This window comes from Pituophis catenifer, unplaced genomic scaffold, assembly GCF_029215685.1.
Source record: "Pituophis catenifer annectens isolate HBS135680 unplaced genomic scaffold, rPitCat1.0.hap2 SCAF_2, whole genome shotgun sequence".
Lineage (NCBI taxonomy): Eukaryota > Metazoa > Chordata > Lepidosauria > Squamata > Colubridae > Pituophis > Pituophis catenifer.
The window spans coordinates 33,523,304-33,536,363 of NW_027256882.1; the positions used below are offsets into that span (position 1 = coordinate 33,523,304).

The window sequence follows — 13,060 nt, forward strand, 5'->3', positions numbered from 1 at the left end:
CAACCCATCTTCCTCCTCCTATACCTGTGAGGCTATAAAGCTTATATCGAGTATAATACTTGTTGAAGCCCTGCTAGGGTTCCTTGGATTATGACAATTATGTGTTAAAAGGAAACGGGAGGAAAAAAGGGGGAAGGAAAGCAAAAAAGAAGGGGATGATTATAGAATATACGGAGTTATGGACACCTACACAATCATTGATTGCAACTAACATGAAACAAACAAGCATGATCCATAAATGGGATGAAGAGCTGTGACAGACATATAAAACCATGATTGACAGGCTTAGCTGTAAGGTATTTTTAATACTGATACACCTGAACACATGATGCTAAAGCCGATAAAGATCCTAGGACACTTCATTTTTTTTTTTTATCCAGACAAATAGAAATGATGATCAGGTTATTCCTTTATAATGACTGATTGACTGACCAGGGTGGCATAGAACAATAAAAAAAGCTGAAGTAGCAAAAAGCTAAGGAATCTCTGCTTTAAAGGCTTTCGGAGATCCCTGCTTGGCAAATAGGGAGTTTTGTTTATGGAGGTCCCTTCTTTTAGGGGAGTGTCATGCAGGCACCCTCACCCAAAAAGAAAGAGGGCAGAAGGGTCTCTCCAACCAAGGAAGCGTCTGAGAATGTATGGAGCAGAGTTGCTGTCCTGGCATCAAAAAAGCTCACTTGTCCCCCTTCGCAGCTGAGGGAGATGCGGATCCTCGTGGGCTCCTCAGTCAGGACCAGTTGAGAGTGTTTTGATGGAGATACAGCTGAGTATTTCCCTTCCCATTTCCAAAACATCCAGAACATGGTCTCCTCATCAAGATTTGTTAAGTTCACTGGCTTTTTGGCAACCCCTACACTCCATTCTCCTTTACCTCCTACCATAACTTCCCAGAAATGTCTCCCTGTTGAGAACTTCTGACAGCCAAGGACACAAGGTTGAAATAGAAATCTCCTGGGGTCTGAGACAAGATATTTTTCTTTAACTGGCTTAACTCCTTTGAGACTTTTTCGATCTTGGGAGACTTCAAGGCGGTCAGGATTGGCTGTGTCTGGATCCAGAGTTACATTCTCTGTAAGGGGGAAGAGAAGAAGGAAAAAAACAAGAGCTTCAGCTGCAGGCCTGGTTTGTATCTTCACCCCCAAGAGCTTAACCCTCTTGTGTGAATGGAGTTCAGCTTCCAAACACCACCCCGCCCCCAGGACTGGAGGACTCATTGTTCTTTTAAACAACACCTAAGCATTGCCTGGTCAAGAGTCCTCCAACTTTGGCAACTGTAAGACTTGTAGACTTCAACTAACAGAATTCCAATGGCTGATGGGGCTGCTATTGTCCAGGTCCCTCTGCTCCCTTTTCTCCAAGCACTCGGGCTCTCCCACTGTCTTAGTCCCATCCTCTGTTAACTGCCGGCCTCTTCAGCGCTCCTCTGGCCTTCTCCTTCCATTCACTTAGGTTGCCTTCGCCATCTTCCAGTCCATCTGCCTCCCCTCCAGCTGCTACTAAGCTGCACACCTTCAGGATACGTTGACTACCTGTACAGCTTTTGGCTCCTCCCCTCAGCTCTTCGTCTCTTGGCTCCACTGGTCAATTCCCCTAGTCTCTAGTCTCCCATGTGGCCACCACTCTGCTGATTACCGTCCAGCTTTGCCATCCTGGATGGGGAATTCTGGGAACTGAAGTCCACAAGTCTCACAATGGCCAAGTCCTTCAAACACTTCATAGGGCTCCACCTCTTCCAGAAGATCAGGCAGAACAAGAGGCTGCCATGTTTCAATTCTGAACTGGGAAAAGTCAGAAGGATCCCCCAGAGGTAACTTAGGACACATGATGGGATGTGAGGAGGCTCCATCTTTTTCTCTATGAGCATCAGGGTATCACAGGGATGTACAAAAGGGGAGGATCTTATACAGGAAACCTCTGCTTTCACAAGTCTGATGGCCCACAGAGTGGAGGCAACCCTGATGCTCCAACTTTGCTATTTGCTTTGACCCAAAGGACCTAATTTCTGCTCCCAAAGACCTGGTCTCTCACCAACTTATAGTCAGGCAGTAAAATCAAGAGGATGTTATTAGCTTGGTAGGAATTCAAGATTCCTTTCACTCCCAGGTCATATTTTCCCATTTGTCCAGGTATTTCATTCTACACCAAGATTGGCTTCAGTTTTTTAGATTACCGTATTTTTCAGAGTATAAGACGCACCAGAGTATAAGACACAGCTTAGTTTTTGGGGAGGAAAATAGGAAAAAAAAATCTGCCTACCAGGTATTCATCTGGCTATCGTCCTTAGTCTGGTCAGCTTCAGCACATTAGTTTGCTGGTTTTTTATCCCCTGCTTGGGGATAAAAAACAGCCTCTAAGGCACAGCTGAGAGGAAGCAGCAATGAGAAAAGCAGGCAAAGCTTCACTCGGCTGGTACCTGGTTAGGGCAGGAAAAAGCTTCTAAAGAACAGCTGAGAGTCAGAGCAAAGCAGGGAGACTGCTTCACTCAGGGAGTTGAGGGAGCAGGCAAAGCTGGGAAGATTGCTTGCTAGTGCTTCATTAGTGCCTCGGTGGGGCTGAAAAAAGCTTCCAAAAAGCTACATACGGAGTATAAGTTGCACCCAAATTTTCAGCCTCTTTTAGGGGGGGGAAAGGTTCGTCTTACATTCCAAAAAATATGGTATGTATAGAACAGAACGGAGCGGAGCAGGAGTAGAGGAGTAGAACAGAACAGAACAGAACAGAACAACCACTTGATTTGGCCAAATGTGATCAGACACACAAGGAATTTTTCTCCACTGCATTAGCTAATATTGTACATATAAATGGCAAGTAATAGTTCATAAATCATATAATCATTAAAGTTTACTGGATCATCATAGTCTTATATAGTAATTAATCCTTTATTTTTCTTTTTTTTTTCATCTATTATGTTTCTCTTAAAGTTACTGGCATCAGAGCTTAAAATAGCAAGGAAATCCAATTCCTGTAACTCATATTTACCTTCCTGTAGTTGAAGTCCACTTTCCAGAGTATCTGGGGAAGAAAAGGGAGGAATTCAGCATCTCATCCCTGGAATTGGAGCAACAGAAGGGCCTCCCTCAGATTCCCTGGTTTGCTTTCCTTGGCCTCAGATCAGGAAATAAGGAATAGGGAAAGCTACAAGCCAGAATGTCATTGGTGGCTATATATATTCCATTAGGTATAAATATGTTCTACTATATATGCACCTCAGTGGTGCAGTGGACTAAAGTGCTATTAAGTGCTAGCACTTAGCTGCCAGCTGCCTACAATTAGTGCAAGTTCAAATCTCACCAGGCTCAAGGTTGACTCAGCCTTCCATCCTTTCGAGGTAGGTAAATTGAGAACCTGGATTGTGAGGCCAATAAGCCAACTTTGTATAGAACAACACTGCTTGGGGGGGGGAGCCCTAATAAGCAGGTATAGACAAAAAGTATGCAGGCTATTGCTATAATGCATTGTAAGCTGCCCTGAGTCTACGGAGAAGGGCGGCATATAAATTGGACTAATAAATAATAAAAATAAATGAATAAATTCCATATACAGGTAGTCCTCAATTTACAACTATTTTTTTAGTGACGTTATAGCAGCACTGACAAAGGAGCTTTATAATCGGTTCTCACACTTATGATGGTTGCAGCCTCCCCAGTCCCGTGATCAAAATTTGGGCACTTGGGAACCAGCTTGTATTTACGATGGTTGCAGCATCCCATGATTCTGGGATTGTCCTCTTCAACCTTCCTGGGGAGCTTCTGACACGCAAAATCAATGCATGAATCCAAATTCATTTATCAACCACGATTCACTTAACTGCCGTGATTTTCTGAATAACTGAGGCAAAAACGTTCGTAAAATGGGGCACTTCTCACTTAACAACTGCCTTGCTTAGCAACAGAAATTTTCAGCTCAACTGAGGTCGTAAGTCAAGAACTACCTCTATGTATTCCATTATACTTAGTGGAAACTTATTCTGCTTCCCCAGTGATCAGGGCATATGGATTTGGGCCAGGGGTGGGCTCCACTTACCTTCGCTACCGGTTCACAATGTGCGTGCGTGCGCAGAGTGTCTGTGATGATGTCCAGGTGGATGGGCGGAGCCTCCCGCCACCGCTACTACCAGTTTGCAAGATCCAGAGCGAACCGGTAGGAACCCACTACTGATTTGGGCTACGAAGACTACAGGTAGTCTCCATTTACAATCCTAACTGAGACACTGATCCTGAAATCGATCCCTATTTGATCCATGTGACATTGACCCAGAATCTCTCTTGGATGCTCAAAATGTCATCCAGTGTAAAACCTTGGTGGCTGTTTTTTACCTCTCAGTTTTTTCATGGCACTTTTCAGAAGCTCAGTCATATCACTGTAATCCCACATTGTCCCCTTTGGCTCTAGAAGTAAATCCACCGGATTCTCATATGTTTCCTTAGCCTGGTACCTGGAAGGACAAAATAACAGAATAACAGAGTTGGAAGCGACCTTGTAGGTCATCTAGTCCAGCATCCCCCCCAACCACCCAAGCAGGAGACCCCACATTGTTTCTGACAGGTGGCAGTCCGGCCTCTTCTTGAAAACTTCCAGTGATGAAGCTCCCACTACTTCTGGAGGGAAGCTGTTTCATTGGTTGATTGTCCTCAGTCAGAAAATTTCTCCTCATTTCTAAGTTGAATCTCTCCTTGATCAGTTTCCATCCATTATTCCTTGCCTGGCCTTCAGGTGCTTTGCAAAACAGATTGACCCCCTTCTCTCTGTGACAGACCCTCAAATATTGGAACACTCTCTCCAGAATGTGTGCATTGGGCTGTTCCATGCCTTGTATTTATGTGGTGCCTGTTGCATAAATTTGAGGATCAGACTCAATAAATAATTCAGGAATGAAGTATTCAAAACAAAGTACTATTTATTTACAGTAGGCATTCTATATTCTCTGAATGGTTGCAGATAGAAGCAAGTAGGAGGTGCGTACATCCCCTTTTATAACAATGAGGCGGGGTTATAGGTGGGAGTGGTTACATATGAATACATTAAGAAAGGAAGGATGAATTAACCCCTGATATCCTGTGAACATATATTTTCTCCATTTGAGAATAAGGCATTTACCCGTGACAAATCCCTCTCTAAATGCCGATTCGACATACAGCAGTAATTACACTCAGATTCAGAACAATATAAAACTTGTAGTTTTGAAGTTAAATATTTGTGTTGTTTTGATGGCAAAGGCTTAGTCAGTATGTCGGCTGTTTGTTCTGAGGTTTCGCAATGAATAGCTTTAATGAATCCATCTTGAGATAATTGTCTTACATGTTTGAATTTGATATCTATATGTCTAGATCTTTGACCAATGGCATCAGACCTAGATATCTCTATAGCAGCTTTGTTATCTTCATGTATAATAAAAGGTAATGAAGGACTCTTCCAGACATCTGATAATAAATCATTAAACCATACAAGATTATTAGAGGCTTTAGACAAACAAACATATTCTGCCTCAGTTGCTGATGTGGCTACTAGATCTTGTTTCCCAGTATACCAGTAGACTGGACAATTGTTAAGAAAAAATACATAGCCTTCCGGTTTGCTGCTTGTTGCCGCCAGACGATCTCTCGGGATCGCCAGCCCCACTGCCTGTAAGAGCCGCCTTCACAATGGAATGGCGGCTCGAAAAAACTCCGTTTCCACAAGGAAATGGAGATAGAGCCGGCTGGGGTGGGTAGAGCTCTCTGCGTGGCCCCAAAAGTTTTTTTTTACTTTTGGGATGGAGCAGATGAGACTCCCCATATCCCTAGCCACCGCTCCGGGCTTTGGGAGACCTCTGCTTATGCAGAGCTAGGCGACAAGAACAAACCCACAAATTTAACAGATTAATTAAAGAGGAGGTGAGCTGGACCCGTGATCCTGAATCGCAAGTATTTTATTTATTTTATAAAAGTTATTCAAGAAAGAAAGAAGGAAAAAAAAAGATTTTTAAAAATGGCGACTGCCGCAGCTTGAGAAGGGGCTGAAAGGGAAAGTCCTTCTGTTTTCTATTACTACAAAGTAGTGGAATAAATACTTTTGGCTACAATTGAAGATAAAACTTCACTTTTGTGTTTTGTTTTTTTCTCCTGGAGATTTGATATTGATCTTGGTTGGAAAGAAGTTTTTTTTTTCTCTGCTTTTCTTCTCTTTTCTAAAAAAAGTTTGTCTGGGCGGAAACATGGCATTGAGATTTATAAAGTCAGACAAACAAGCAGTGGGGGGGGGATTCCCCCATTAACAAATTACATGAACAAGTTCTAAGTCTCCAGTCTCAGAAATCTGATTTCAACATAATAGAATTTCTCTTAGAGGAGATTGTAAGAAGGGATGAGATTGTGAATCAGCACTTTGAAAAATTTAAGCAGGAAATTAAAGAATTGGTGCAATCAAAGTTTGATTTTTTGGAACGAAAGATTATAAAAATGGCTAATGGTTTTTCAGAATTTATGATCCAGTTGGACGCAAATACTAAGTTATTAGAGTCTAAAATGGAAGAAACTGAGGACAATTTGGACAATAGAATACAAAAAATTGAAAGTTACTTGACAAATACTCAAGATAATAGCTCAGAAGAAAAACCTAAAATGGAGGCTGATCAAAAGACTTGTAATGTAGAAAATTTGCAACAAAGGATTGAAAGAGAAGTTTTAATGATGCAATATAATTTCACTGAATATGCGATTAGACTGAGAGGACTGCAGGAAAACAACAGGGATGATTTAAGGAAAATATCTTCTGAAATTCTGGCTGGGATTTTAAAGGTTCAACCTGAGGAAGTATTTTGTAGGATTGATAGAATTTATAGAATAAATTCCTGGACTGCAAAGCAAAGGCAACTGCCTAGAGATGTGGTGATTTATTTTACAGACAAGGAGATAAGAAATAATATTGTGCAAAATTCTTACAATTCTATTTTGCAATGGTTTGGAAGAAAGATTTGGATATATAAAGAGCTCCCGCCCAAGATCTTATTGGAAAGAAAGAAATTTGGTTTTCTGGTGACTGAACTTAAAAAGAGAAATATCCTATTCAGGTGGGATGCCCCAGTTGGTATTATATTGAGATATCAAGGAGAAAGATATCAATTAAATACTATTGAAAAAGCGGAAGAATTTTATCAAAAAATTTTGAAAATGAATTCAACATCTCTATGCACAATACAGGATAAGCAGAAGGAATTGGAAATAAAGGGAAAACACAGAATTATAGAGACTTTGCCTTCGGATTCTTTAGACACCCCAGCTGGATTATTTATAAATAAAAGAGAAGTGGCATCGGATTCCAACGTGATTATGACTCATCAAGTCACAGACAAGCATGGAAATCAATTAGCTGATATACAATTGTCAGAAAAGAAATATGAGTTAAAGCAAAACCAACAAGATCAAGTTATAAAGCAGAACGAAAATCGCTCAGTCGATATACAACTTACAGAAAGGAAATTAGGATGGAGAACAAACCCACAAAAGGAAAAGAAAAAAAGAAATAGGTCTCACAAAAATAAAAATTTCTAAATTAAGCAACAGTGAAGCCAGTTTTTTTTAAAAAAAAAAATGAATGAACATATGAAAAGACAGATGAGGCGAAGTATTGGTTAACAATATCCTGAGGAGAGTGACAGACCTCTGCAATGCCGTAATTTTGGGATGTGAAAAGAGCCTTAAACTGGTTGGATTGGAATTATCTATTTTGGAGTTCTTTTTATTGATAAATGTATTATATTTATGTCGAGCTATAAGGCAAGAGAATTACGCTGGGGCATGCAGAAGATCTGGTTGTTACCCATTATGATGATGGGAATTAATAATCCTGAAGAAAACCACAATTACAGATATTGTATGGAATATAATTATAATGTCACTCGGGTGGTTGTTGTTTTTTTTTTTATATATATATATATATATATAGGAGGAGATTTATTACTGATGGGGGCAGAAGACAACTGAGGATTTGGAACCATCCGTTGCAACTAGGATGCTATGTTACCCTAATATGGATGATGTATTCAACAATCTAGTGGAAAGACACTAAAGAAGATATTATATGGATTATAAACTTAAAGTTATTGATTTTTTCTACATAATGGAATTTTTTTTTAGTAGGGTGGGTAGTAGATTAAAGATATTAAGAACTGTTGTGTATGGCAACTTTGTATGAAAGTGGGTGGAGATAGGTTAGTTTACTGATTGTTTAGTTTAAGAAAAGGGATGCTTAAGTGATATACCTATGGGAGTGGAGCAAATGGATGGAGCTGAATAAATGCTAAATTAGGATTTATGGGGAAGGCTGCTTTGAAATGTTATATTAATATATACAAAAGATTAAATGTTAAAGCAGGATTTATTACATAGTTTTAAAATGGAAGGTTGTTATGAAATGTTGTATTAATATACAGATATAAGTATGGGGAGGAGAAATAGGGCAGATTACTGTTAAATCGGGAGTTATAATAATATTATTAGGTTAAATTAGAAGTTATGCAATGTTATAGTAAAATGATATTTTGAAATGTATGCTAAAAGGGGGAAGTAATAATATTAATAATATTATTAGTAAATAAGCGTTAGTATTTAGAGGAGGGAGTAAGGGGATGGTAAAATATTATATAATCTGTTATGAATTAGGTTTTTGTTGTGAGGAAGTCATTGGGGGGATGGGTGGTGGGGGGGGGTTAGGGAGGAGGGGGGGAGAAAAATGTGGGGAAAAAATTTGTATTTGAAAACTTTTTCAATAAAAAAAAAAGAAGAAAAAATACATAGCCTGAAGTGCTTTTTCTGCACTTAGTGTCACCTGCCCAATCTGCATCAGCGTAACAAGTGAGAATGGGTTCATTAACATCGTTGGGTTCCAATAGTAGACAGAAGTCTAAGCTGTGCTTCAGATATCTTAATACTCGTTTAATGGCTTCCCAATGATACATTAAGGGTTTACTAACATATCTAGATAATAAATTAAGGGGTAGAGCAATATCAGGTCTAGTCCAATTAGATATATACAAAAGGGAACCAATAACTGATCTGTAAAGTGTATTATCTTTAAATTCAGGGGATGATTCATTCATGTTTCTTAAAAAATCAGCTTGCATTGGAGTATCACAAGGCTTCGCATCACTCAAATTACATTTATTCAGGAGTTCTATAATTTTATCTTTTTGAGATAATTTAAATCCTTTTTTTGTCTTACTGATTTGAACTCCAAGATATTTATTTACTTTTCCTAGTGACTTTAAAGAAAAATGTTCATTCAGTTTTGTTACAAATGTATCTCTTTTCTCTTTATGCTTACCAATATATAAAATGTCATCCACATAAATTAACACAAATTCTAGTGAATCACCATCCTTTCTGACAAAGAAACAATTGTCTGCAGTTGTAGCATTGAAATTCATAGTTTTGAGTACATTGACCAAACATTCATACCAACGTTTGCCGGATTGCTTTAGTCCGTACAAACTTTTGTTCAATAACCAAGTTTCATTTCTATTTGTATATTGGCTATGAGGGGCCCTTACATATATCTCTTTATCAAGCTTTGCATGTAAGTATGCAGTTTGTATATCATATTGAAAGACATCAAGATTAAGTGCAGATGCTATAACTAAAGCTGTCTTAACACTTTCAGTCCTTACAGTGGGAGAATATGTGTCTGTATAATCCTCAGGATACTTTTGAGCGTAACCCTGTGCAACTAATCTAGCTTTATATAATGTGTTGCCTTCTTCCAGATTTTTAATTTTGAATATCCATCTGGTGCTTATAATTGTTTTGTCCTTTGGTGCAGGTGTTGGTGTGAATACATTTAATTCTCGTAAACTGTCCATTTCTTTGGCCATGGCTAATTCCCATTTTTTTCTTTCTTCAATGGGGAGCTTTAATACTTCCTCGTATGTGTTGGGTGTTGATGCTTCATTATTTATATACATTACGTAATCCTTATATTTATTTGGTACTTGATTTCTGTTACACCTAATTGTTTTTTCTGGTTTGCTATCGTTATCGTGTAAGTATCTTGCTTCCTTTTTAGTTAATGAATCTGTTTTTATTCTGGGGTGATTATGCTCTTCCTTTTCTGTCCTATCTTGGTTTTTAATGTCTGTCTTTGTGATTGGAAATATCTCATTAAGATGTATCTTAGACCAATTGGCCTGTTCATGAAATACAGCTGTTCTAGAAATTATGAATTTGTTGTTATTATCAATAAATCTGTATCCTTTTGTACCTGTTTCATATCCCATGAATCTAAGTCTTCTGGATAAGTTATCTCCTTTACGTCTCAATTGTTTTATTTATTTTATTTATTTATTATTATTTTATTGAATTTCTATACCGCCCTACTCCCGAAGGACTCAGGGCGGTGCACAGCCATGAAGTAAAACACATAAATATACAAAATTTAAAATCAAATAAAAATGAATTAAATAAATTTGGCTGAATTAATACCCATAATTAAAAACCCATAATTTTAAAATACATTAAAAATTTAAAATTTACAGTTAAAAGGGAGAAGATTTAGGCGAGGCCAGCTTGATGAAATAAAAGCGTCTTCAACTCGCGGCGGAAGGTGCGCAGATCCGGAATCCTCCGTATCTCTGGGGGGAGCTCATTCCAGATCGTCGGTGCCCCCACAGAGAAGGCTCTCCCCCTAGGGGCCGACAGCCGACATTGTTTGGCCGACGGCACCTGGAGGAGCCCCTCTCTGTGGGAGCGTACTGGTCGGTGGGAGGCTGTTAATGGTAGTAGGCGGTCCCGTAAGTAACCAGGTCCTAAGCCATGGAGCGCTTTAAAGGTGGTAACCAGAACCTTGAAGCACACCCGGAAGACCACCGGGAGCCAGTGCAGCTCGCGCAGGAGAGGTGTTACATGGGAGCTCCATGTTGCTCCCATAACCACCCGCGCGGCCGCACTCTGCGCCAGTTGGAGCCTCCGGGCGCACCTCAAGGGGAGCCCCATGTAGAGAGCATTACAATAGTCCAGACGAGAGGTGACGAGGGCATGAGTGACTGTGCGTAACGAGTCCCGATCTAGAAAGGGACGCAACTGGCGAATCAGGCGAAACTGATGAAAAATCCTCCCGGTCACGGCCGTCAAGTGTTCTTCTAAAGACAGCCGTGAGTCCAGGAGGACGCCCAAGTTATGAGCCCTTTCCGTGGGGGCCAATGATTCGCCCCCAATAGCCAGCAATGGCGTCAGCTGACTATATCGGGACGTCGGAAACCACAGCCACTCGGTCTTGGATGGGTTGAGCCTGAGCCCGTTTCTCCCCATCCAGATCCGTACGGCCTCCAGGCACTGGGACATCACTTCAAGGGCACCGTTGGGGTGGTCCGGGGTGGAGATGTACAGCTGGGTGTCGTCAGCGTACAGATGGTACTTCACCCCGAAACCACGGATGATCTCGCCCAGCGGCTTTACATAAATGTTGAACAGAAGGGGCGAGAGAACCGATCCCTGCGGCACCCCACATATAAGGGGCCTCGGGGTCGATCTCTGCCCCCCTGTCAACACAGACTGCGACCGGTCAGAGAGAAAGGAGGAGAACCACCGTAAAACGGTGCCTCCCACCCCCAACCCTTCCAGCCGGTGCAGCATGATACCATGGTCGATGGTATCAAAAGCCGCTGAGAGGTCTAACAGGACCAGGACAGAGGAACAACCCCTGTCCCGAGCCCTCCAGAGATCATCAACCAACGCGACCAATGCCGTTTCCGTGCTGTACCCAGGCCTGAAGCCCGACTGGAACGGATCTAGATACGACGCTTCATCCAGGTACTGGGGTAGCTGTCGCGCAACCACACTCTCAACAACCTTCGCAACGAAGCAAAGGTCGGAGACTCCACGATAATTAGCCAATACTGCCGGGTCCAGGGAAGGCTTCTTGAGGAGAGGCCTTACCACCGCCTCTTTCAGGGCGGCGGGAAAGACACCCTCACCCAACGAAGCATTTATAATCCCCTGGAGCCAGCCTCGCGTCACCTCCCGGGAAGCCAGCACTAACCAGGAGGGACACGGGTCCAACAAACATGTGGTCGCGTTCAATCTACCCAGAATCCTGTCCACGTCATCTGGGGTCACAGGATCAAACTCATCCCAGATAACAGTCTCAAGACCTGTCTCCGTTACCCTCGCTGGATCTATCCCGTCAGAGTCCAGACCTGCCCGAATCTGAGTGATTTTGTCATACAGATACTGAACAAAATCCTCGGCTCTTCCCTCCAAGGGGTCCTCCCGCGCTTCCTGGTGGAGCAGGGAGCGGGTCACCCTAAACAGGGTGGCCGGGCGATTATCTGATGACGCAGTAAGAGCAGTAAAATGAGTGCATTTTGCTGCTTTTATCGCCACTAGGTAACTCCTAATATGAGATCTTACCAGTGTTTGGTCAGATTCAGAAAGACTAGCCCTCCAACAGCTCTCTAGGCATCTTTTCCGGCGCTTCATCTCCCTCAGCTCCTCGGTGAACCAAGGAGCCAGGCGAGATCGGCGCCGGGTCAGAGGCCGCAAAGGCACGACTCGATCCAGGGCTCCAGCAGCCGCCCTATCCCAGGCGGCCACTAGGTCCCCAGATGAGGCATGAGCCAGAACCTCCGGGATTGGCCCAAGCTCCATCTGGAACCTATCAGGTTCCATCAGGCGCCTGGGGCGGTACCATCTTACCGGTTCCGCCTCCCTGCAGCGGGGTGCCGCGGTTCGAAGGTCAAGGCGAAGGAGCGAGTGATCTGACCATGACAAGGGCTCGATGACTATATCCCCTATCTCAAGATCACTCAACCACTGTCCAGAGACAAAAAGCAAGTCCAGTGTGTTTCCCCCAGTGTGCGTAGGGCCATGAATTAGTTGGGTCAGGTCCATGGCCGTCATGGAAGCCATGAACTCTCGAGCCACCTCAGACGCCTCACCCACGGATGGCAGGTTGAAATCCCCCATGACCATAAGTCTGGGGGTATCAACTGCCACCGCGGCAATAACGTTGAGTAGCTCGGGCAGGGCTGCCGCCACGTGGCAGGGAGCCAGGTACGTGATCAGCAAACCCCTCTGAACCCCGTGGCCCC

General features: G+C 42.3%; 1 pseudogene; it reads right to left on the minus strand.

The window, feature by feature from the left end:
* Positions 1-536: 536 nt before the first annotated feature.
* The window catches only part of LOC139310086 (E3 ubiquitin-protein ligase TRIM39-like), a 38,664-nt pseudogene continuing 26,140 nt past the window's right edge, over positions 537-13,060 (minus strand).